This window comes from Achroia grisella, unplaced genomic scaffold, assembly GCF_030625045.1.
Source record: "Achroia grisella isolate CSIRO2021 unplaced genomic scaffold, CSIRO_AGI_Agris_v1 utg874, whole genome shotgun sequence".
Taxonomy (NCBI): domain Eukaryota; kingdom Metazoa; phylum Arthropoda; class Insecta; order Lepidoptera; family Pyralidae; genus Achroia; species Achroia grisella.
In genome coordinates this window covers 5,215,314-5,238,283 of record NW_026713051.1, presented here as the reverse complement: position 1 = coordinate 5,238,283, position 22,970 = coordinate 5,215,314, and the positions used below count along the sequence as shown (strand labels likewise).

Below are 22,970 nucleotides of genomic sequence, written 5' to 3'. Positions count from 1 at the left end.
TAAATACAAACTTTCGAATCTATACACATAAATAAGATTTAAGATCAGATAATATATAATATGATCTAAATGCATAAGGAAGTATATAGGTTACATCAAATAAATCATTTAAAAATATGTTTGGCTGTCCGTTTGTTCTTGCTAATTTCTGAGACTATACGAGGGCTGTATGGATTATGACGGGACTTTTACTAATGTTATTAAAAGTAACTTTGGCTACTTTTATTACATACACGATTTATTTTGAAATTTCTTTGTTGCTGAATTCTTTACTACTTGTATTTTTTCAGGTACAATGAAGAGTAGTTTTAATTTCGATACTTAGTTTAAATATTGATACGCAACGGAAAGCAAAGCAACAACATTGTTTTATAAGTTTGGCCGACACGGTCAAGGAACCGGTATGAAAATAGCTCGAACAATAGAAGATCACGATTACCAGTTTTTGATAAACTAAGGAATTTGCCGAAATTTGAGAGTCCTGCTCCACTAACAAATGCTTAGTTGAAGGTAGAGAGTCGGCAACAATTGAAGAAATTAACCGAAGATTTAGCAGCACAGAAAGAAGAAGACAAGAAGGAATTAGCAGCTAGAAATATTGCTGTGACGAATCATGCCAAAGACTAATCTTTTGTTCCAAAATATTGTATTAGAAAATAGAAAAATAGAAATTGCCAATTCTAGCACCAGTGACAACATTTAAAAGAGATATGAAAATATATTTATTAGTAATTTTGTATCTAACGAACCAAATATTGTAAAACAAATTAACCTTAACGAATATTTCCACAGACAGCTCATGTTGAAGTTTGCCCGATTGCCAAGGAATGAAGAAAATTCTACCATATTTGCAATGTTGCACGCGTCAATACTGAGTAAAGATTCGGGGATAGATGGAGTATATCCACTGCCTCAATCTCCTCCGACCTCAATAAATCTGGACAACACGGAGGACGAAATGTTCTGTGCTCATTAAAGAGTACAGTAAAGGAGCGAACAAGAAGAAGAAATTAATTTAGACTTACACTAAGATAGTGGAATGTCATCGACAGTGTCATCGATGTAGTTTCAAAAATAGTTGCCACACGTTGCCTTGATAGTATTAATTTATTTTTAGTTAGTCTAGTTCTAGTATAGCAGCATTCGAATTTTGTAATAAAAAGAAATAAAATTATTTAAATAAATATATATGTTACTACTCTATTGTTTAATTACTAATTGTATTTTATACGGCTAAAATTTAATTGTTTAATATGTAAATTTATACACATGAATACTATTATTATTCTTGGTAATATTATAAATGCGAAAGTAACTCTGTCTGTCTGGCTTTCACACCAACACTACTGAACCGATTTAAATGAAATTTCGTACACAGATAGTCAAGACTCCGAGTAAGGACATAGGCTACTTTTTAATGCGAAAAAAGTTTGTAAAGGGTTGAAAGGAAGATGAAAGCTTGTACGGAAATCTTTTTTAAAGATAGGAACTTGAAATTTAGTTTTTAGGCTGTTGATTAAATCACAAGTTTGCATTTACGAGCTCTGCTCGACACGTGGACACGTGGACATCGTGGGCGTACTGCGTTAGAGACCATATGGGGATGCAGCTTTTTTTATAGAGGAAAGACTACATACAGTTAAAGATAATAATAAGAGTAATAGTGTTCGACCGCACTGCATTGGGCTTCTCTGTCTATATGCCAAACTAAATAGAGTTTTTGTTAAGTGTACTGGACCAATTACATAATTTTCATTTTGTTATATTGAAACTCCTCATAAAATTAAACATTGATTGGCAAACGGTGAGATTTTTATTAGCAGACAGGTTGGCAGCATCAAGGGGACATGTCTCCCTAATCCCAAAATAGAGCTCTAAGAGACAGCTATTAAAATTCAAGTGGTATTCGCCTGAGAACGGGCCTGTTCAATTTTGTATAGGCTTCCAGGCGCAGTGCGTGGTCGCTCTAAGTAATTGAACTGCGGTCCATATTTGACTCTTTATGGCTACCAGTGGACGAAATGATGCATTTCGCCCTACAGGTCGGTGGTTCAATTTTAAATTAAATTTATTTGCATACAGAAAATCTAGATATTGGCGCGTGACCTGACTAGGTACGTACGTTAAATTTAGGTGACATTCAAAGTTTGTAAAAATGTTGCCCTTAAGGGGATAAATTAAAATATAATATGAAAGTTTGTATGGAAATTTGTTCATACAGATAGAGTCTCTTTTGCATTTATAATAGTAGTAAAGTAAGGATTTTTGTATGTATCGATCATAATTATGGTAATTTTACAATAATTTTATGACATCACAAAGGCAAGTACTGAGTTCAATACAAAACGGACGATTTGCAACATTGGACAGTAATTCCTCAGTATTCAATCCACCGGTGGCCCATTGTCCGACTGACTTCGGCTCTTGTACACGCACGCTTATCTAAAAACCAAATTGCAATATCTTTACGCCAAACTATTATGACTCTAACCGTTACAACGTAAAGACTAATATGACAGCACGATAAACGTGGTCACCGTTGTTCAAAACATATATATTTAAATATTATATTCAAACGATATTGATCATTATTCCTTTAGCATTACAGTCTATGAAAACGGTAATACTAATGTTGCGATACATTCGACAAGGCGGCGTGTAGTGTGAGCACACGTTCGCGACTCACGAATCGCGGGCACGATCGTCGCGTGGCAGGAATGACAATGGGGTGGCCAACCTTCGGCACGATTTGATGGCCACCGTTTAACCCGTTGAATGCAGTCGTATTGATAATATACTATTAATTTGCACTTAGCTGTATCGAGTCGTTCCAAATTTAAAATGAATAATTTTTATACGCTAACTCTGAGCAAAGCTTACTATTTACGAAAAATGAGAAACTGACAGGACAAATAATAAATAGAAGTTAAGAACCATCTCAATCGACGGCTTTCAATCATAATCTGTTCATTCTTTTAGGAGCTACGATGTCACAGACAGACACGCTGAACCTCCATTTTTTGCGATCGGCCTCAAAAACTAATTTGTGCACGCCTATTTCAGAAATTTCTTTCAATACTTTCTCTCTTTTTTATAATAAGGTATATTTAATTCGATTCGATTCGTAAACAAATTCCAATATATTGTTATTGCGAATACCAAGCGTACCGAGTTGCGGCTACAGCTAGTGAGAAATGCGTTGCAGTTTTCAATTCAGCTAGCTGCATATTTTCAGCGTTATAACAGGTCCAAAGAATTCGATATAAATGTAAATTTGCATTTTTCTTCTACAGAACACAATTACTTTCAAGCAACTATTTTAAATCAATATTTGCCTCAAGAGAAGCACTCGCAATAAACTATTGAATGGGGTTTCATTTATTGTGTGTATATATGTTGCAGTCAATATGTTTGTGCGAATATACTAATATTATAAAGAGAGGATTTTGTAATAAGGGAAGCAAAATATTATAAAGCACGATTTTATAATGAGAAATAGAAACTTTAAAAATAACATGAAAATAATTAGTAAAATCGGTGTAATTATTCTGCACCATCAAGACTTAATAATAAAAATAAAATTTCTGTGTTTCAAAAGAAAAAGGAAGATTAATTTTATTTATGTTTTTTTATTGTATAACGTATATTTAGGCATAATTAAAAAAAATAGTATTCTGCACTCGTTCTCTATACATAGTGTGCGAATATTTATACTCCTCCGTTCGCGTAATTTTCGTAAAAACGGGTACAAAGTTTTTGCTTCATGTATTAATATAAAGCCAATTGGACATTTATACAAATGTTATAATGATTGAATTGACTGCTACATACAATGCAGTGTGTGATTGTGTGCTGCGTTCGTATGGACTGGCGGTGCTCTCGAGCCCCCACAGGGGCGGACCAAGTAGGCCACAGGGGCGGACTAAGTAGGCCACATTGTGGGCCGTAGGGCACCGACTAAACGCACTCCAACTTTTAAATTAATCTGTACGAACGTGAAAGGGTTTGTGACGTTACGGTCATTGTATGACACTGAGCGATTTGAAATAGCCGGGCAATCTAAATTGGAGCGAACGGGAGTGTTAGTTAGGACTGATAACTTCGTAGTTAGCAATGTACCATGTCAGGTTGACCTAGGCCGTTCCTATTGGAAACCATCGTGATATATTCCTAGTGAATTTGTTGTAATATCTGATATGACCTCATGCTCATCTTATCATTCTTCGCTGGTGTCCCGCCGGCGGAAACGAAAGCACAGGCCGGAGAACTAATTCACAATCATCCTTAGAAAATGGTAACAATCTGGACTTATATTACACTCACTAAACAATTTAATACTTTTAACAAATCATGGAAAACTAAACAGCAATACATTTGTATATATGTACTATCAAGAATAATATTCGTAAAGACATATTATTTTTCACCAATATAAATTATTTTGGTATATAATAATTTAAATTATAAAAATTTACGTTAGATTAGTTCCCCACGAAGGGCATTAAAAGTAATTCAGGCATCATATATTATATTTTATTTTAGGGTTTTAAGTTGAGTTACAGGTGTCCTGAATTTTAACTTTGATTAAATGCAGTGATATTGCATTATTGCAAACAAAACAAAATAAAATTTATTTAAATCGGTCCATCCTTTTTTTATAATAGCGAGAGTAACAAATAGCAATTTATTTTGCCTAAAGATACCTTATACGTTTCTCTTCTCTACAATAACACCTTAATAAAACTTTAACTAAAAATTCTACTTCAATAATAATATAATAAATAAATTCCCCTAGAAGCGACGAAGTGGGAATACAATGTCTCACAATTTCTTTTCATCTTAAGGATGTCGTTAAAAGCGGCCAAGGGAACAAAGCTCAGTCATATCGGTGCAAAAAGCATAAATTAAACCAAGCCGTCTGGCCACTATACTACATAATATATATCATAATATATAATATTGCACCAATATTATTCCCTACATTTTTTAAGAATATTTATAGCACGCAAATACTTCTAGCGTCTGGCGACGAATCAAATTTGGTACATTGAAAAATTATCAGCTTATCATACATAATAATATACATAAAAACATCCAGACCAATATAAAGAATCATACTCATGAACGCGAAAAATCACGACACACACGTCAATATGTTTATTAAATTGATAGTTATTTTATTAAATAAGTATTCTACATTAACTGGTTGGATATAGTCATGCTAAATGTAAGCAACGAGTATATTAGTATAAGCTATGTGTGTAAGCTACATTAAAGATTTGATGTTTGTTTTATTTCAATAGGTGTTTATTCAATAAAGTTATACGGACTATGCAGTATCGGGCTCAGCTAGTTACGAGTATACGAGTATTTCACATATTTGATTGACCACGATTCGAGTAAATCGCAACTCATCCCGATGAGTTACATTCCAAATAATCCTAAATTAAACCAGGTATCGAATGTACGATCTCATTATCAGACTCGATTAAGTACCGAATCGTATCTACGTCGGATAAACGTAGTTCATAAACATCATTTAATTATGTTACCCAGTTATAGACAATTCTCATTTGTATTAGATTCAAAGCTGCAGATTTTGGTATGGGTTATTTTGTAGCACTTAGATAGTTTTTAATTCATTCATAACAATAAAGTATTGCATCGATATTAACAAAATTGAGGTACAATATATGCACAAAAACCTGAAATCAAAAACAATGTCTAAAAATTCACAGTAACATAGTTACAAGTTATAACAGTTAAAAAAACAAAATTCATTTACAGTATACAAAACCAAAAATAACAATAAATATACAAAATATTTATTGTTATTTGTAATTTTACATTATATTTTATTATAACTCTTTAATATAGCCTTTCTTCATTAAAAACTTTGTTTTTAAAGTTGGGTTATATCTATTTAAATAGTACTTGTTGGAAAAAGTTCTTGTTACTTATAACAATAGTACTATGTAGTTTTGTAGTTACTTCATAGATGTTCCTTAAATTATCGCCAATGAATATTTTTAAGTATAATTGATTCTGTTAGTAACCCGTTCCGCTCGGAGTCAAAATTTAATTATACGTTATATAATGACAACTTTAATGGAGCATAGGGAAGTGAACATAGATGTTAGCGTCAACAACAACCGTTCGCCAGCACGCCACGCAAAACTAGATTTTAGTGACTACGACACCAACTAGTTTCTCAGTGAGATTACGACCATATTTTTAATTAATTAATATGATTTGTACCTATAAGCTTAAAGTAAATATTGAATGGTAAAGAAATAAAAAAAAGAAAAAAGAATAAATGTAATTAGAATATAAAATGTAAGTAGGTACTAGAAGTTTAATATAATCATGTTTACTTTTGAGCACAAGTTATAAGTTCTAATTTGACCATGACAGTCCTCTACATCTACCTACTGTCCTTAAATAGAACCACTATATTCTGTACGCAGTTCTGCCACATAGGTATATGTAAAAGAAGAAATTAATAGTCTCCGTATTCCTAACGTATATTAGTATACGTATAACGTATATTAGTAACGTTACTGTAACGTTCAATAATTAGTATGTATGGATAGTTCGTCTCACGTTACTTTTAACGTTACTCCAATACTGAATGAATGAAATGAATCACTCTTTATACCGTCCTAACTTGGATCTATATTTCAATCTGTTCCAGTATTAACGATAGATAAGATAGTGTTTCAGTATAATCGAATTTCCTCATTCTGTGCGTTTGTGAAGCCTGTCTTGCCTGCGAAGGTTATTCAGCTGTACCTATAGTATAGTAACTGTTAGGCTGTGGTAGAGGGCGCTAGGGGACTTCCAATTATCCAGTGCCTAATTGAATTCCCATGTCGGTCGGCCAAGACGCCCGACAGTTCCTGACTATCAGTGCTTTCAGATTGATCCGATCAAAAATATCTACGCCATTGGGGCTTGTTTTGTAATTATCCTATACTAATAATAAAAAGCGCGAACTTTATTACGAAAACATAAAGTAACGGAAGGACTGTACTGATTTATAATAAAATAAAGAAATCTTTACTCTAGTAGTTTTGACATATCAGATATACCATAATTTGGCAGTGCTTCGGAACTAACAAGAACTGAAAAGAAATTCAGCTCTTATTCTTTTCAAATTTGCTTGTATATTATAACAAAAATATAAATTAATTTTTAAATTTAATTAGGAAGAATGCAGTGACTTCGGCCATATTATATTACATTAAGGAAAAAGACAGTGTAAACTGACATGGTACATTGCTTGCGTTATATTATATTCTGGTTATATGTTCATTTGACTGAGTTGATCCTGAATTATCCTGGATGTTTGTACAATTTATTGCACTGTGTTTATCATTATTGCCTTGCCTTTATCCCATTATTTGGGATAATGTCGGTCCGGAGTCGGCGCAGTATGTCTTTCTCTTCCACTGCTCTTTATCGGTCGTCTCAGACATGACGACCGATAAAGAGCACTGCATAGAGCATACTCTTCTTTTATTCATATCATCTTTCACACAAACCATCCATCTTATCTTAGGGCGTCCCCTACCCCTTTGCATCCATCCACATTCAATATCTACATTGAGTATTCTAAATATATATTTATATCATTTGTATAGTACCCACAATACTAGCTCCGCTTAGCTTGGGACTAGATGAAGTTGACGCGGGCCAGTAGCAACACGTTTAAAGTTTAATTGTATTTCACAATGTAACAATAGACGTTTGTGCAGCAGATAATAACTAATGTAAACTCAAAACTGAGTTGTTTGTCATACTGTTACGGTATGATTATTCTAAACTCTAAATTCTATCTCTATAAACTCATATCTATTTCTTGTACCTAAAGGATTTCTGGAAGATTTTTCTGGAAGGATTACATACTGTATTTATATACTTTAATTGTAGGTTGAATAGTCGTTGTTTTTAATGAGTTTTGTTTTTCACTATTTCCAATACTAATAGCTTTAGTTTATTGTTTTTATTAAGTGTCGTCAAAACTAAATAGATCTTGTCCATAGGGTGGTCGTCAAAACAACTTGACCAATTCCAGTAGATATGAATAAAAAACTCATGAATATAAATGTATTTTTTTTTAATTGATGATAATGTAATAGTGCACCCGCCTGTGTTAATAGTTTATGCTGCCGGGTCACCAGTGGAGGATGATAAGATATGGCAAATTCATCAGGAATTTACCATCATGGTTTTCAGGGTAAATCGGGTGAATGTCAACCTGAAATCGTACATTGCTAACGGTGAGTTCGTTAGTCCACATTACTAACAAATACTAATTTTCCCCTTCCTCCTAATACAATCCACGATAACAGAAATTATTAAACAATCTACTAACGATAAGAGAAAGAACCCCTAGACCATGGAGGTTGTCAATTATTTGGATTTGGTGAAAATACGCCGCAAGAAACTAATGACCTTATAAATTAATAATTACGGCTAATTATTGCCGTTTATGAAACTTTGTGTAAAAAATGTATTGGATGCAAAAAGTTAATTAGTTAGCGAACATTTGATAATATTATATAAACTAATATTGTACTGCTACGCGTATTTGGGTTCAATACATAGTAATTTCTTGTTAATTCATCCGCTTTTTCAGGTTTCAATCATTTAGGGTTAAATATAAATTTAAGGTTGTATGTATTTTTTACAGCCACATTATAAAAAATAAAATATTCTAAAAATAAAAAAAAATGTTACCGGTGTACAACTTTATCACTCAGGGGTATGAAAAATAGATAGCAGCCGATTCTTAGACCTACTGAATATGCATATAAAATTTCATAAAAGGCAGATATTTTTATATATTTTAGAGAATTATTTTGTGCTATTTTCCGAAAGTACATTTCACTACTTAATGGGTTTATAATATTTTGTTTAATTCCGCTATAAGTGTGTTTGAAGACCACAAATACTTGTGTGGAAACTTGACTACCGTTACGACCTCCTATGATCGTGATTAAATTTCAACCGTTATTGAGTCTGCACCCATATCGGGTCACGTGTTTCACCTCTCAACGACGCATCATCAGGTATTGAATAGAGTTAGGATATTGGAAGTCCAGTGTGTGTAGTTGACTGCTCGTTATATCCTTACACACGCATCAGTACACAGTGACGCATCACTCCACAGTGGCGGAGGCCATATGCATTTTACCTTATTATTATTTGGTATTTGTTTTTCTATTGTTTTTTTTTATGTAAAGATATCATTTCTAATTTAATACGTTACTTTATTTACTTTATTTTGTGTAATAATTTATATATCTACTACCATACTGCTGTAAGCATCGTTATTGTTGTTATGTGAGATGTAATAAATGTTATTTTATTCTATTGTCTTCTTGCCGTCAATGCTGTCCAAGAATTTAGTTGGCAGAGACGAATGGAATATTACTTCAATATAATGCTTTGCGACACAGTATAAAAGACTTGGTCGTCGGGGAGAGTAGGTAGTGTTAGTAATGGAGCGAAATGAAATCCGTTCACATGCGTCTCTGAGCTACATAATTTTATTCTTATTCATTCGCCATGCCAATGTTCCGTTCACCACAACATGGTCAGTTGAGAATGCCCCTGGATACCCCATATGTGATATGTGGTAACAGTCACTGGGTCCACCATCATCATCAGTGAATAAATTCAGCCAACACTGTATTGACGACTGGACCCTAAAATGTATGGACTCATAAAATGTATAAATTGAAATTATTATAAGTAGATGCATTAATTAATTACATATTGTACACTAATTAGATTGCGTGCTACACGATACTTAAATGCACATATCTCTATTTAAAGTCGATTTCAAAAAATTAGATTAACAATTCAACTTTTTTTATGGTGTATACGTATTGTGAGGTATTTAATGCAATCATGAAATATGTCTATGTCTTTATATATTTGTTATTGCATAGATAATACAACAATAAAATAAGGAGACAATATAATAGAATAGACAATTCGAATAAACGTAAGTTTAAGCACTTTTGAATAGTCATACTCATTATTTTAATCTACAAAACATTTAGAAAGCTGTTTCCTTACAAGAGTAACTAAAAACAAACTTGCATCTTGCTCTTTTGAATAATTCTTGAAACAATATGATTTATAACCTACTATTTTAAACCTGAAATACCAGATTTCTTCAAGAGAACAATTGTTTAAAAAAATATGAAGTTATATGTTATTATTATCTTGCATGCAGATTAAAGACACGGGTTCATCGACTCCAAAGTCGAGTAGCAGAGTTGCAGTAGCAAGGGTCTACGAGCGTCGGGTCTACGGGGAGCGTCGTCGGCGGCGTTGCGGAGGCGGCAGACATCGAGGCGGCGTCAGCAGCAGATCCACATCTTCGGGAGCCAACCGCGACTGGACGCGGCTACGTTATCTCTGCTACCCTAATCTTCGCTATCTCATCTCTGTTACTCGTGCGTTCTGGAGCTTTTTGTTACGTAAGTGTATCATTGATCTTTATAGATAGTTTGCTTATAATGCATGTTTGTGCATGAATTTGTGCATTTAGAATAATTTGAAGAATATTGATACCTCGTAACATCCGTTATGATCCGAAATCCAAAAAACGAAATGTCCAGACATGTGGTTGCGTGGTGGACCGGGTCTTTGGGGTCCCTAAAATATGGTCGAACACAGAGATGATTGGTTCATCGGTCATACTCGTGATGAGTATCTTAGCTAATCACTATGACTGATTTAATCTTATTTAGATTCAATTCTTGTTCCTGTCGTGTCTAGGTAGCGAACTCTGAAAAAGGGCGAGCACAATTGGTATATGTCCGGCGCAGTGTTACAGGTCTAAGAACCTGAAAATAGCGTAAACCCTCAATAAACAAAATTGCAACAGAAGAATTAGAAATCCAACTCCGTATTAGTAATTAAAAGTAAAATGCTGAAACATATACAATTATAGAGAATACAAATGTGTGCAAAGGGGAATATTTTTGCGTCGTCTGAATGCGCTACTGTCCCACTTAAACTGGGGCTGACTGTCAAGTTATGCATGAACCATTTGAAGTCCAATAAATTATTAGAAGCTAAATTATACCCCTGTATGTATGAATGCGTTTATTATGTGGGTTAAATCAGGGCTGGCTGTAAATTTTGTATTAAGGCTGCAGCCTTTTAGGTCATTATGTCGATGCACATTGTAATCTTTCCGTTGTTCAATCGATATTTCACAATAATGTGTAGTAATGTTATAACAAGGTAAAGGTTGACAATTCACACAGCGCCATTTTGTCTTTAGATAGTCTAGTCCCTATACATAGAAAAAAACCAAGACTGATACAAACAATCATACTACCCACCAAGGTCGTCGTTTGGTTTGGATGTTAGAGGCAATCGCTACCAAAGAAATGTGTCATAACGGCAGATTTAATGCTACGAATATAGGCATTCGGTAGCGAATAGTCGACGTTCAGAAAGCGTTCAGTATGAAGAACTTGTTTTGTGACAGCAAACTTAATAGATGAGCATAAACGTTTTTTAAAGTATATTTATTAGAAAGAATTTGTGTGCGGTCACGGATTGACTTCCAGAGCCGTGAAGATGTTATGTATTTGTCTGTTACGAGAGCCCGGCTATATTGAGACATACATGGTATTTGTAGTATATTGATAAAGAATATATATATATAGGTTGATAATAATATACCAATCGGTCATTTCAGTTTCAAGTTTCTATCATAATTTCAATGTTATTTAAAATTAATATATGTAATTATGTACATATATACATATTCACATAGGTATATATATTTACTTTTTTTTTAAATAGCGTATTCAACATTACTCTATTTAAGCTGAAAATCCTTGCTCGAGTGACACGGAGCTATTAGCCATTATGTATTACTATGACATACATGTATTCAGTCGTATTGGTATATAAATTCTATAATGTGTCATGGATTTTTATAAGTATAGTTTTATTACCGGAATAAATTGTCGGTTTTGTCGCCTGTATCATAAGAAAATTAATTGGGAGCGCCACTGTGTTACGCTCCCGAATTAGCAGCGCCATCTTTCCCAAATAAATGTCGTGGGGCAACGGACACTGGTAGATAGAAAAGACAATCTGTGCAAACTTTTGGTGCGATACGCTCGTAAGGTGTACAAGTAACCGCCAACAAAACCTTAACTAAACGCAATAAATATATACTGCTTGTAATTGAACCTTGTGGTACTTAGATACGAAAAAACTTATCTATCTGTATAAATCCACCAATAATGGTTTTTCTCATACATCTTCCATTATATTCTAACTAGCTGACCTGCGCAACTTCGTCTGCATTACACTTACTTGACATTTATCATTATATTTCGCCCAATTATCATAATATTTTTTTAAATTGTAGCGTATGTGTTTTTCTGATGTCTAAACTGTATTATAGTAAAGTTTCATCAAAATCCGTTCACTGGTTTATGTGTGAAACAGTAACAAACATATATCCACCGATCTATGCATCCATACTCACAAACTTTCGCGATAGAATAGATACACATATATACATATGTGTATCTATTCTAACGCTAAAATATTTATAAAATGCAAATGAGTAGCAAACCAAGGATCTGTCATTAACGTACAATGTGGCACACGGTCTAAAAATAATTTTATTGATTTTAATGTACTCGGCGAATATTTCTACCACCTTCGTTTCTAAGCCTTACATTTATAAGAAGGGACACTGACGTTACGACATGGGCAAGATACATTTTTATTTTAAGCCGCGATGCAAAAGAAGGCTTATTCATGTCTATGTGTCTTTGCCTGTCTATATCATCATAACTTTTAAACGCATTCGTTTCAATGTTACTGATGAGGGGGAAAGGGGATTGTTAGTAATGTGGATTGATGATCTTATTGCTAGCAATGTACCTTGACAGGTTTACGCGGTTCTTCCTGGACACCATTCTGATAAATTCTTGGTGAATATGTCGCGATGGGCTAACTGACCTGACCCATGCTCATCTTATTATTCTCCACTGGTGACCACTCCATTATCATCCATAATACAATTTATAAAAATGTTTCTGATGAGACTGATTTTGATGCGATATTTTTTGTTTGAATACTGTCGTGTGATAAAAATCTGAGCAAACGTTATAATGTATTTAATTTCTTTTATTACTTCTTAGTAGATGAAATTGAAATTCTGCAGTGCGATTACTATGTACGTTAGTGAAGTAGTGGAAGATGACTGGATGAGCATGAGTCAGTTCAGTTAACCCATCGTGGCCAATTCACTAGGGATTAACACAACGTTGGATGTCGAGCGGAGCGACATAAACGGTATTGTAGTTAGATTATATTGTTAACATTTCAGTATCTGTATCAATAACACTAATATTTTAAACTAACGGCAAGACCTGCCTTCGCACGGCTAATTAACACATTGATTTGTTTGTTAAATACCCGTAACCTTTTTTATAATTTCTATATATAGATCTGAAAGTATGTTTGTCTATTTGTTACCTTTTTATGATTAAACGTCTGAACGAATTTTAAGGGAATAATTATAGACGGTATCATGTATACAGATTATTGTCGGAATTATTAAATTATTTATGTGTTTTAAATAATAATGCATTAATATATGATGACGGGACGTTCTTTTGAATAAGAATGAAGAATAATATTAATATAGATATAATTTATATATTATGAAGCGCCTATAATATCTATGTAGAAAATTATTTTTTAGCTGTTGATTAAATATAAATAAATATGACATTCAAAGTTTGTCAAAAATTTACCCTTAATAAAATAGAGGTTGAAAGTTTATATGGAAAACTTTTGGGTGAGAGTATTTTTTCATTATTTGGTCAAAGTCACTTTACTATGTAGACGAATTCGCGGGTACAGTAGTAAATAATAATCACAAGAATGTGGATATATATATATATATATATATATATATATATATATATATATATATATATATAGATGTATGCGATTTAAATGCCGTCCCGTCAGTGGCCGTCTAATTCATGTCAGCTATTTCTTGAACGCGGCCATACTTTTCCGTAATGATAAGCGAATTTGAATCAAAGAAATGAAACTAAGCTGAATGGTTCTTGAGTGATTCTTGTTCTAGCATTAGTATAATTTACAAACATTTGGGGTGGCGATTTCGGTAGTCATCATGTTTCATCATATTCTACAGATGAAAGTATTATTACAAATTATGTTTCATATTTTGACTATTATGACTTTCTGGTACATATACCAGAGGTACAATTCTATACAAATAAATTAAATTCACGTGACTGTTTTCAATTTAAAATTAAAAGCTTTTCACTGTATCCAGTGTTTATATTATATATTCTATAATGTTTCTACATGTAACTATTAAATACTATCTGTGCCCGCGGTTTCAACTTCATGAAATTTATAGGTGTAAAGTTTCATCAAAATTGGTTCAGTAGTTGTTGCGCAAAAGAGTAACAAACATCGATTATCCATTCATCTATCCATCCGTGCTAACAAACTTTCCCATTTATAATAAATTTTAATAAATATATATACTATATAATATATTTACTTCGCTTTACGAAATTGAGGTACTAGGAGTGCAGGAGTAAGTAGACACCTCTCACGTGCATCAGAGGAAGGTATGGGAACGAACATGTGGCTTGCCTAAATCGGAACTCGCTTATTGCGAATTAATGGATTGCAGGAGAGCACTTTGGTGCACTTGTAATAAATTATGTAGCACTTTGTCAGTGCATACTACTTGCTAGCTATCGCTAGCCTCTTGTTAGTTGTCGTTGAGAATTGGCGGTCGGTGACTTCTTGCAAGATACATCTGGGTGTAAGATATACATTGTAAATTGTTGAGTAGTTTAAAGTATAAAGCCCTATTACAATTTGATGAAAATAAATATATCTGTACAAAGAATATTTCATAATAATAATTGTGAACTCAATTCCGGACACCTGCTGCATCACTAGAAAAAATTTAACTTCCTTATTTGTAACATTTTCTCATTGTGTAACGCCTACACTTGGCTAAGGTCCGCATGGGCGAGTATTACCTTCTTTTTAGACTATATAAAGGAAGTGAAATAATAATAATAATAACCATGGCTAATGCACACAACGCCATCTAATCCCTATATACACATACTTTAGGTTGACGCAAATAAAATAATAAAATATATATATAGTTAGATAAACAGTAAACTTATTTTAATACAAATGCATAAGTATAGAAAGTATTACTATAACATTTTATATAGCCTGTTTAATGAAGTAATAAACTATTATAAAGTTTAAATGAAATAACATTTAATTAAATTATCTCAATTCAAATTAATAAATTACCAGGATTCTTCATTCGATGGTTATAATTTTAAAACGCACAATAGCTTTGGCAATATACGTATAATGACAAGTTGAATAATTGTAAAATTTATAAGTTAGTAAGAATTCGATTTAAATTTTAGCGAATTTTTATTATTTGTCATAATTGTAAATTTCAATTAACGATCTGACTTTTGATTTTTTGTTACGGTACGTCAACATTTTAACAATTCCACTTTGCTTTCTGTTTTTTAAACTGAGGTAGACTTTGTATAAGTCTCCAATACCACCTATTTCAGCCGCAACGTAGCTTGCTTTGTAAGATTTTTGTTTGTGTTAAGGGTGGAGATATGGCAGAGAAATTACAGGATATGAAGGCTTTGGTCCTCAATTATGGCATGATAGCTTGGACGACAAACTGGCAAGTCGTGAATCAAATTAAAGACGAATACAGCGAATCCGATATGTAGACTGAGATAGACATATTTTATCGTCATATCGCTATTTCATATCTGTTCTGCTCACTTAAAGTTTTGCCCATAAAGTGTATTATTGCGCTGGAAAATTCATTTCATGACCTCGGTGGTCTAGAATTTTAGTACACCGTCTCACTTTTGATTTTCGCGGGCTTCTTTCTTCTTATAAGCGACGGTTTTTTAAATGCATGATGACGGAATGATGCATCTGCCTGCGCTAACGGTTTATGATGAAGGGGGACCAGTGGAGGATGGTAAAATGAGTATGAAGCTCATCTTGGTAAATGGAAGTTACTACGATGGCTTCCAGGAACTGCATGGCGGTCAACCTGACGTGGTACATTGCCAGTAATGTGGTTAGCCCATATTACTAACAACCCCATTCCCCCATATAAGCGACGGTTACCACTTGCAGTCAGGTGGGCTGTTAGCCATATCATTTACAAGAAAGTAATTGTGAAGCAATATATATTTTGCGTTATGAGAAAAATAAATCACAGAACCCCTACAATGATTAAACAGTCCTATAGGAGAATATATTATGTTAATGTATTCGAATTACAGAAAGTAAATAGCATCCGTGTGATGCCTGGACGCGCTCCTAGTGTACAGACACTAAAACAACTTAGAATTCAATTTGCGCAGTAAATGCAAGTTTTGATTGATATAACCTAGGAGGAAATTGGCTAAATATTAATTATACCGAGACTAGGGTTACCAGACAAAATAATGAAAAATCTGGAAGTGTTAGCAAAGTTGGGAAAAAAAGAATATATATTTATTCTTTGTACACAGAAAATTGTATACATGGCAGACTTAATGCTTGATGGCATTATCTACCAGTCAACCGTCGCATTGATCAGATATAGGAAGTATAAGTATATAGTAAGATTACTAAGTTTCTCTTTCAGAATTCAAACACAAATGTAATTATGATAATATTTAAAAGTACTTATTAAAGTATTTTGTGTTACTTTTTAGATTAACCGTGCTGTTTGGGTTACAGTTTCAGTGGTAGACGAATGAAAAGAAACTCATATATTTTTCACTTCAAAGACTTACAGAATGAGTTAGAATTTACACGATTCTCCAATAGGTAGGATTAGGAGACGTAACTAACAATATAAATCAGTTTTAGTTGTGAGCAAGCGATACATATGAAATAGTTTCTCGCGTATCTACGATGATACGAAAGAATTTAATTTCCGAATTGTCCGGAAAAGTTCCACGGTGTGGTATACCTAACTACGCGGTAAGGTGTGTACGTCACATTAGTGTAGAGAACAGGGTTGTCGACCTTACATTATGTGGTTTTTTAGTGGGTAAGAATCCCCTACACACCCCTCGCCTTCTCCGACGGGGGGAATGTCTTTGTGAAGATTTTTCTACATGAAAGCTAAGGGGTTGGCCTGGGTTTTTTAATTTTTACCTTGCACTATAAAATAAAAAACTTCGTACATTGTTATAATTTGAATATCATTGTTACATATTGGCGTAATGTCATCATAGGAACGATCCATGTTTATAATAATAACAAATTTCGTAATTTGTACATAATTTGTCATAGTAATAATAAAATGGTATTTAAAAAATATATAGTCTTCTTACTTTTTTTAAGTGGACTGAAAATATGTGTACGAAAAATGTAATATATAAAATCTGTTAAAATTAACATGTATACAAATAGACACGCAAAATAGACTTATTTCTTACCTCTGATCATAGGATTCGATTCCTCGTACAGTATAAACATTCGTATTCATGTGTATGATAGTTTGTAGGTAGAGGGAAGGGAATTGTCAGTTATATGGACTAATAATACTATTGATAGCAATGTATCATAACAGGTTGACTCCCACGTGGTTTCCCTGGAAATCATAGTGATAAATTTATAGTGAATTTACCACGATGGGCGAACTGACCTGACCTCATGCTCATCTTATCATACTCCACTGGTGCCCTGTCTGCGTAAACCGTTAACGCAGGCGATTGCACCTTTCCATTATCATCCATAAGATAGTTAGTATATACCGAATACAATATTGTTAACGATACCAGTTGTTTGGTACCGAAAACACAAGGTCTGCTACGTCTATGACACTGAGTAAATTTTTCAGGAATCTTATCATTAATTTCCCTAGACCAAAATCTCGTACAACACGTACAGAGTTCGTATTCGTCCCGAATACGAACTCTGTACCAAATACCAAAAAAAACATACTGTATGTGATTTGTTGTACGGCTGGCATCCCTGGTAGACTGTTATGTCCACAGTTACTAATTAAGTGGGCGTAATGAACACAGGAATAGATTTTCATTTCATATCACTAGTTATCAGAGTATCCTTTGATATCCTAACCACTACTAATTACTAAATCAACAAACATTACCGAATCCTTATTAGTCGAAATTAATAAATATAAATATCAAATATATATAATTCGTTTGTCTTTTTTCTTTTGTTGTTTTGTCATGTACGTGTATATAATTCCACCACTCCACAATAACTTTCAGTCAATGAAAGGTTTACTGGAAGAAATCTCTCATTTAGGATAAGTCCGCTATTGTACAACTTATTTCTTAAGATCGTTTTATCCTGCTACTTTAAATGTATTTACAGTAAAGTGTTACAAACAAAAAAAACGTTATTTTGCTTGAAGAGTGGTATACAGGATGGAATAATTTGTTTCATGAATCACACTCTTCGCAAGAGTTTGGCATGCAACATTAATAGTGTCCAAATATACTTTATATTAGAACAGTACACATATTCCGCAGCTTCATTTGCATTTCTTTATATTAAAGTGCTAAGCGAAATACTTCAATTACTTAATGAATAAAAATATTCATCAACAGAATAAAAACTTTAACTCTTTTGTTTATATATATTTATGTTTAGTGTTTCATTTCATTTTGCAACTTACTGTAATTTTTATTGCCATTATTAAAACTATTACTCTATTTTGATAAACTATTTTAACGTGGATAAAATGAGACTGGTTAAGTGGATCATAAGTTTATCTTGTTTTTATTAAAAATAAAATTAATTATAGTTTAAACGGCTTCTTAAAATAAGGAAATTATTAATTCATATGTCTGTAGGTTTTGTTTTCTCTAACCTATCTTAAATAAGTTAAGTAGAAAGATATAACATATATATTAATGTTAAATTTCAAAACTGTATGTTTATAAATCATTAATACATAGAAGTGTATACAACAATCATTAAAACTTTCGTATTTATCGGTAGAATCGTAATTATTTATTTCGTATATATACGTATTGATTTCGTATTATGCTCATGATTTTTGTCGGACTTATGATCTACCACCTTTTTCTTCCCTATTTTTACTACGGTTAAATTCAAATTCATTCATTAATCACGCCTTTTATATGCAACTTATATGACAAATTTCAAGGAATAACACAACTTTTAAGCTACTAAGGCGTGAATGAGTAACGATCAAAGGAACTCTCTTATCAATTGTAATATTAGTTTATGAAATCCATCGCCGACTCTACAGAGAACACACAAGCACGACCCGGTCCGGTCCGGGCCGAGCTCGATCGTCATTATTAATTCTAGTTGGCGCAACCGTTCCTCGCATATGAATCAGAGATTTCAGATGGTCCGTCAATCGTGGGTATTCATAATTGATCGTATTAATTATCACATATGTTACACATGACAGTCGCTTCCACTATTTGCAATTTGTTGCCTTAAATCTGCCATATATTGGCTGAAAGTGCGAATTTTATGATATTATATTAATACGTAAAGCAAGAACTTTGTACCGATTTTGACAAAAATACTCAAGTGTCTCAATGTCTACTTGAGTATAAAACTTAACAAACTTATAGTTTATATTCTCTACGTATGCAGAATGCTTATATTATTTTTAAGTATGCATAAAAATCATTGTATATTAATTCAATAAAAAACATACTATACTACTATTATATTACAATTTTGATAACAAAACGCCAATATTATGTAATGTTAATATTGTTAATTGTCCAATCAGCGAATAGAGATTTGTTTCTAAATTGTTATCAAAGTAATCTATATATTAAAACCTGAAAAAAGTCTTAGTCTTTGACAACGGAACCTTAATAATTTTAAAACTTATTGTTGAATTTAGACCTCGGCGCGACCACTAGTTATTATAAGTAGGTACCTACTTCTACTACCTCTTTTCTATAGAAGTTACATTCAGTTTGCACGAATTTTCATACAATATTTTAGATTTAAGATTATTTTTTGAGATAAAAGGTTTATAGATTATTCAATCTTTGTATTATGGTAGGGAACAGCGTGGAGTAGGTAGTTGCAGTCATAGGGATACTAGGTAGCAAAATAAAAATATCTATAGGTATCTAGAGTCTAATAAAAATGGTATATTTACAGGAATAAAGTTTTCGAGTAAGTTGCCTTTTAAAAATACATTTATCATAGCATAACTCATAGTAATCGTAATTTACATTTTTTTTTATGTTTTAATCCTCCTTTTTTTATTTATGTCATTTATTGTATATTTTAGTGGTAATCGGTAATAGACGAATGATTATCAAATTATTAGTAACTATAAATACTTAAATACATTTTTTCCAAATCAAAACATCCAGATATAATCATACTCATGAATACAAATATTAGCACCGTGCGAGGAATCGAACCTGCGATCATTAGAAGTAATGCGACGTGCAAAACCGCTATACTTCCACCAGCACCGTCAATGTATATTAGTAATCTTAGTCAGCGTTTCTTAATCAGCTCCCATGTTAATATGGTTAATAATACAGTTCTGTTTGTTTGTATTGACATGTGACATCCAATAATAATGCACACTCCGTCACTTAGCCCTGACAACGCAAGATACTGTATCACGGTAATCGCAAGATGAACTAAAGAGAAATTATAACCTACGTTGTCATAACTACAGGTTAGCTCTAATTAACGCGACTATTATTTCTAACTAATGTTTAAACAGACAAATGGGCAGTCACGCAAGGAAGTGGTTCGAATTTAATAGGTTTTTTTAGTAGAACAGATGGCGCAGTGGCAGACTTAGAACGATATGTCGTAAATGCAAATCTGGCCAACATTAAAAAATATATGGTAATTATATTTCTCACTGACTCCATAGTGATGGGAATATCGATAACACCATTAAAATAGATTGAGAAATAAAATATTTCTTTATACTTTTCACGCAAAAATGTATACATGGCGGATTTAATATCTGATGGCATCACCAGTTATATATCTGATGGCATACCATCACCAGTCATCCGCCGGGCTGGATGCCTTATCCAAAATAAAGGTGTTAAAAATTGGAAATAAGCTTTAGAAAAAAATTACTTGGAAGTGCTTATTTTAAACTTATTTCGTTTTACATGTAATATTATGTTTTTGTGGTTTTACCCACTACAGCAGGGGTTAGCAACCTCTTTAATCATCAGGCCAAATAAAAATTTCAAATTATTTGGCAGGGCGCATATAAAGTTATGCCTATTAATAATTTACAAAACTTTATTGATAATAAACATAATTAAAATATAGAAACTGAAAAAAAAATCCTATACATTGCAATTTAGAAATGAGAAAAACTGAAAACATATTAAAAAAAATGCTTAGATCAATTAAAACTATTATTTAAATTGTTTTCTTATATAGGTACTAATATTACATGAAAATCCCGTGCGTGAACAGCTATTGCCACTCATGTTTCTCCTTTACGAGCAGTTTATATTAAAAAATATAATCGTGTATAGAGGATTCAATATAGAGGAAAAATCAGCACTAACAGGAATGAAGGCGACTGTACCAGATTGCTCGGCTGTACAGACGCAATATATAATCACATGTATATGTAATTAAACATACTATACCTAATTACACGCACATAAACAACAGTTATATCTGTAGCCACACTACGATCGCCATATTAACTGAAATGTCGGGATGTATTCATAATCTTCTTACATATAAAATTATCGTATCACATAGTTAGTTACCATACTCCTTCAAAAGGATTTGATTTCATGAATTTTTGTATTCATATTCAGTAGGTCTGAGAATCGGCTAATATTTTTCATACCTCTCAATGATAAGGGTGACCCATTCCTAAATATTTATTTTTGTTTTTATAACATAATATTTAATTTTTATTTCATTATGATTTAGCATCGAAAAATATATACAACCAAAAATTTTCAGTCGTTATCGTCGCAACTTATTGCTCCATATCAAACATTACCTTTACATACATTTAAAATAAATCCATTTAAAGTGAGTGTGCAATGTTCGATTTTTAATTATGCAAACACCTCATCATCAGTTAAGCTCATTAAGAGAGGATTTGTAATTTCCATGGGAATAAAATATATTGATTCCCCTTTATATTATACCTTATTGTGTCCTGTAATACTATAAATGTATGGTGACACTACACAAATGAACGCACACATGTGTACGTTTCAATAGAATCATTATCTATTTCTTTTCATACCCGCTCCATTGTAAGTTCATAGTATTAAGTAGTTATTTTTTTAATATATGCCTGTTTAATTAGTAGCTTTACTGGAAAAATTTTCTTGACTAATTTTCTTACAACAATCAAAGTTATGGGCAAAAGCATTTGTTCAGAACACTAGTCGTTATCAGCGACTTTATCTGATATTTTTAAATAAAATTTACGATGTGTTTAATCAATATATCTATATAGACTATATATCTGAATGAATATTCTGGACATAATCGTACTAATATTACAAACGCGAGATTTTATTAATATAGATGGATAAATGTTTTTTACTCTTTCACGCAAAAACAATTTAACGGATTGTGATGAAACTTCACAGTAATGTAGCTTATATTTTAGAATAACAGGTAGGCTATTAGTTGAATATTCATTGATTAAGTAGTAGAGTTGTAGTGTTTAATATTGTTAACACTGTATTTTGCATATAAGCGATTCGTTTTAATTTGATTTATTTTCATACTAAATTTTATTGAAGTCCAAGCAGACAAACAGACGCTTTTAAATGTACAATAGCAAAGTAACACAGGATGTGGAGACATGACATGTCAGTCATTCAATGACAAAGCATGCGGCTTATCACGGG

General features: G+C 32.6%; 1 protein-coding gene across 2 annotated transcripts in view; it reads left to right on the top strand.

Annotated features, from left to right (window-relative positions):
- Window positions 1–22,970, top strand: part of LOC131853127 (protein bric-a-brac 1-like) — a 354,430-nt gene that overhangs the window by 25,677 nt on the left and 305,783 nt on the right. For both annotated transcript variants that reach the window (XM_059203941.1, XM_059203942.1), the window contains one exon: window positions 10,250–10,496. The gene's annotated coding sequence lies outside the window, so the exon portion shown is untranslated. The remainder of the gene's footprint in view (window positions 1–10,249; window positions 10,497–22,970) is intronic.